This window comes from Octodon degus, unplaced genomic scaffold, assembly GCF_000260255.1.
Source record: "Octodon degus isolate 3935 unplaced genomic scaffold, OctDeg1.0 scaffold00081, whole genome shotgun sequence".
NCBI classification, from domain to species: domain Eukaryota; kingdom Metazoa; phylum Chordata; class Mammalia; order Rodentia; family Octodontidae; genus Octodon; species Octodon degus.
In genome coordinates this window covers 11798176-11803318 of record NW_004524657.1, presented here as the reverse complement: position 1 = coordinate 11803318, position 5143 = coordinate 11798176, and positions in this window count along the sequence as shown.

Below are 5143 nucleotides of genomic sequence, written 5' to 3'. Positions count from 1 at the left end.
TCTCTCTCTCTCTCTCTCTCTCTCTCTCTCTCTCTCTCTCTCTCTCTCTCTCTCTTTCTTCCATTTGTCTTTCTCTTTTTTGAAGCCAGCTCAGCCCAGGCAGGTTTGGAGCAACATGTGGTGCTAGGGATTGAACTATGGTCCCTGAACTTTGCCTGAGCTTACTTAAACAGAAGCTTTAGAACACTGATCTGTCTCACCCTCCCCAATTTAGAAGTTTGTTCTAAGGAGTAAGGGAAATTAGTGACACTAAGTAATAGGAACTGTGTTGACCAACAAACAAAAGGTTAAGTAATAAAAAGTGGAAATTAAAGTAGAGAAACAATTGGAAAATTAGAAAATTTACAATTAGACATATAAAAAAGTGAACAAGTTGAAAGAGAGCAAGTGAGAAGAGAAAGGGGCGTGAGCATAAAAAGAGGGCCTATTTAAAAATAAGCTACCTAAAAATGGGGGCCAAGCTAATAGGTGGTAGAAACACAAAAATAATGAAAAGATAGAATAGTAATAATAGAGGGAAGGAAGGAAAGAAGGAGGGGGGAGAGAGGGAGAGAGGGAAACAGAGACAGAGACAGAGACAGAGACAGAGACAAAGACCATGTATTTCCATAAGAGTGTTTTCTTTCCAGTGCAATAGTTTAATCTTTTAAGTCACATGTTGTTTGGCCAAGTCAAATAGCTCAGAGGATTGAAGCACCTTCTTAGGCAGATGCAGAGGCTGGGGGTTAGATCCCCAGTGCGCTGTGCTGCACAACCCCCCCCGGGGGGGGGGTACACACTGAGATGGCACTTCAGACTTGACATAGTGGTACATACCTATAATCGTAGTGCTTGGGAAGCTGAAAGCAGAAGGATCACTACAAGTCCCATCTGTGTAATGAGGCCCAGTAGACCCCATACTAAATATATTTTTCAAAAAATTCACATGTTCACATGTTCATCCTTGTCTTTCTTCATAGTCTGTGAGTTTGTGTGAAGTTTACTCAGTTCAAAGGTAGCTCTTTTTGTAATCTCCCATTTATGAAAGAAGTGCAAGCTTGGAACCCAGACCAGAGCAGCTACAGGACCTTGGTTCTGGTGCTCCTCTTGCATACTTCTGTGGTAGATTCTGCTGCATGGGAACCAATGCTGCTTACTTGATGTATATTCCAGTTACTTGGAACTGGCTCCTGCCACCTAGTCACTCAGGATACTCAGATGAGAAACAAATCTGGCTAAGATTAATTTGATGAGACTTCTGCAAGCTCAATGATGGTGCTGGCTGCTAGGTATATCTCAAAGACATCTGATTTCTGGGCAGAACAGATAGACCCTTAATCCCTGGTGCTTAACCAGGCAGAGGACTTGTCTAGTACATTAGGCAGAAACTGTGCCAGGGACCACAACCAAGATTATGGTGGAAAATCTGCTGTACCCATGTTGGAAGCAGTAGGCTTGGGGCAGAATGGACACTGCTACAGCCCAGAAATGTACAAATCACTTAGAATTGAATAATTTACATCCAAACTTTAAAAGGATGCCTTAATTACTTTTCCCTCATTGTGGAGACAACACGTCCAACACCTCAAATTAAGGCAAAAAAACTTTATTTAACTCACAGTTTGTAGAAATTTCAGTGTACAATCAGCTGGCTCCAAGGCAGCGTGGCATGGCACAGGAGCAGTACTTCAAGGCAGTAGAAGACAACAAAAGCAATAAGAACAAAAGTTGAGCCAGTCTCTTTTCCTGTTATATTATATGCCATCTCTCTACCCACAACTTGTCTATACTTTCCACCTCCACAGCTCAGGATATTACAAATTGAGATCACTGGCTCCCTCCTAACTCATTTAGTTAAGCTTCTGAATTTCTCATTTCTCAAGTTGACATGATGGATCAACCATTACAATGCACCCTTTGTCAACTTGGCAATGGACACATTTATTTAAATGAGTTTAGTTACAAAAGTCCTAACAGTTTCTGCATTGTTTAAAAGGGCAAGTCCTCTATTCTCTGAGATGTAAGGCAAACTTAGCTGCAAGCCCTTCTGCAAATGAAAACTTAAATACTTTCAACCTTCCACTACACAAGGTAAACGTTTTCATTCCAAAACAAGAAGACACCAAGGATTGGTATCACATTAAGTGTAAAAACAAGCAAGGAAAATAGTATTTCCTGCAGTTCCATTTCCAGAATGAAGCAATCTGTGGCACATTGTGAGCTCCAAAAGGCTTGGATGGCTCCACTTGTAGGGAACATCTGGTGGTTGTAGGTCCCACAGCTTCTCCCATAGGTCCACTTACTCGCTCTTTGCAGATTTCCTCACACAGTCCATATTCCTGGCTATTCCAAACTTCTGGGGTCTCCATTACACTTCTGGCCTCACCCTTACAGCTTCACATATTGCTTTCCCAGGGATGAATTTTATGGCCTGACAGGCCTTCTGGAATCAGAGAAGCTTTCTTACCCCATAACTATTGCATCCTGTATGTGACTAAAGTCAGCATTATGTGGATGATGCCAAGTTCTGCTGTTAGCTGAAGCAGGGGCCAAGCTTTCCTCTCTCGTGGCTGTAGGAGTCGAGTGTCTGTCTCCCTGGGCACTGAGTCCAATAGTGAGGAGCAAATTTGTTATGCTGTTGCCATTCTTTAACATGGTCCTCTGTGGCTTTCACAGTGAAGTCTTTTCACTTTTGCAGTTTTGAGGCATCTCTGGATGCCCTCAGGCCATCTTTTCTACTCTCACAAATCAAGATCTCCTCAGATTATCTTTCCAGTCACATGTTTCTGGAGCTTCCTTGCTGGCCACACTCACAAGGTGTAAGTCATCCTGCTGGGCTCTTTGCTTTTGAATTTTCAACATAGATCTGGCTAAATGCCCCTGACAATAGCTGTTCCAGCACTTGATATTTGACTACCTTGAAATTTCTTCTGTCACATTAGTCAGCTGGTCTTAATCTCATTTTTAGGCAAAGTCTCTGGAAAAAGGAAAATGCATAGAAACTTTCTTCCAGTCCATAACAAACAGCATATGAACAACAGTCGATGCAGTCCTTCCCAGAATACAGATGCTGAGTTTGATTGTTACTGGTTTTATGGTCTTCTGATCTCTGACAAGAATCTCTCACACAGAATAACAGAAGGTGTTCCAGCTCTCCTTTTTCAGGTGACATCCCAAAACCTTTCCAAATACTTCCTAGAAGCCATTCCCAAAAGCTCTTGGAAGACACGGTCAGCTGTAGTCACAGCAAACACTCCTCTCAGGATAACAGGACCAAATTCTGTCTTATTACTGAGACAAGCTACCCAACACCTGAAATTCAGGAAAGAAAATTTTATTTAGTTTACAGTTTGTGGCGATTTCAGTCCCAGGCAGGGTGGCATGTCATAGGGTCAACACTCCAAGCCAGCAGAAGACTGCAAGAGCAAGAAGAGCAAAATGGAGGGGGAGGCAAGCCTCTCTTTTCCCCCTTGCATTGTGTGCCAGCTGTGTGTCCATGGTGGGCCTGGCCATCCTCCTCTACAAGCTCAGGGTGTTTGCCAAGTGAGGACCCTGCTCAGTCACTTGGCTAAACTTCTCAACTTCTCAATTCTCAAGTTGATACAATATATCAACCATTATAAAGGGCAAAATTCAACAACTATTCCTTTTATATTTTTTTATCCATTATCCATCTCTTATTCTTTTTCTCTTCTTTCTATATAAAAAAGATAAAACACAATCCTCAAGGAAAAAGGAAAGTACTCATTTAAAAAAAAAAACTGTTTAGAGAAGAACTCTGTTCTTTTTTAAAAGGAAGTTTGACTTTCTTTTAGTTTTGCCTCTCTGATCCGAGGCTCATCTTTCCAGAAATACTTGTGTAACTACCAGCCTCAACATATAGAAATTACTCTCTACAGGACCTCTAGTGTCAGTTCTCAGTAAAGACAGCTCAGCTGGACAAGTAATTATCCATCTCAGTCCTCAATTCTCAGACTTCACATGTATTGTATAATTTGACTGAAATCTACCTGAGGTTAGTTGCATAAATGTATCCATATGCTAAGCATTTGTAGGAGGCACATGATTCTATCAACAAATCAATATTAAATGAATGAATATGGTGTAAAATGAGTGGATATGGTGTAAATGAGTACAATGATATGGTGACACTTTAACTCTCCTCACTTAAGAGGGATGGGAAGTTCACTCAGCAGATTAAGTGCTTGCCTGGCAAACACAAGGTCCTGAGTTCAAACTCTAGGACAAAAAAAAAAAAAAAAAAAAAACATAGCCCAGTGATGACAAAACTTTTAGAACTTTCAGTAATGTTTATAATGCTTTATATACTGAGAAGCAATTTTTTTTAATTTTCCTTCTATTCTATCTCAATTTTCAATCTCTTGTTATAATATGCAACAGTTTAATGTGGGTGAAATGGTCTTAAAATTACTAGTTAGTAAATATGTATTCAACCTAATGCTCAGGAATAATGAAAAGAGTAAAGGAGAACCACACATGTAATGTCATTGATTTGACTGTTCATTCAGTGTGTTTATGCACCAATGTTTGAAGTTGGAAGTCTAGATCTGTTTTGTCACTTCTCATAGTCTCTTTTACTTTCATAATGTCAGCATTTCTCCAAAATAAGTGTAATTATGGTGTTAATCCAGTGTTTAAAAAAGCTCTTTTCTCAAGGGCATATAACAACGGAATCACAGGGTATAGTGTAGCTCATGGAAAGAAACCATCTGTTCAGATGACTATTTATTTTATTGATTGTAAGAAGTTTGTATTTATTATGCTTGAAATGTTGGTTAATTTAAAATGGGATGAATTCCTAAATATAAAGTAACTAAATACTGGGTTGCTAAAAAATGAAATCTTGATTATATACAACACTGAGGGGTAAAAAAAAAAAAAACAAAAAAAAAAAACTATTGGTATCATGAACATGAACTCTTAGAGATGTTCAAGTATGATTTATGATAAATATAAGTTTCCTTATATAGTGAATTTCAAGCACAATGTTTAAGGGTAAAATTTGTTTTTAATCTATTTATTTTTTATGTTTTTACTTTCTATTTTAAAGAGAATAGAAAAATAAAATGTAAGACATTAGAAAGGATCCACAACTTAAAAAAAAGAAAGAAAATAGGATGATAGGTTTTCAACAATGGTTGTT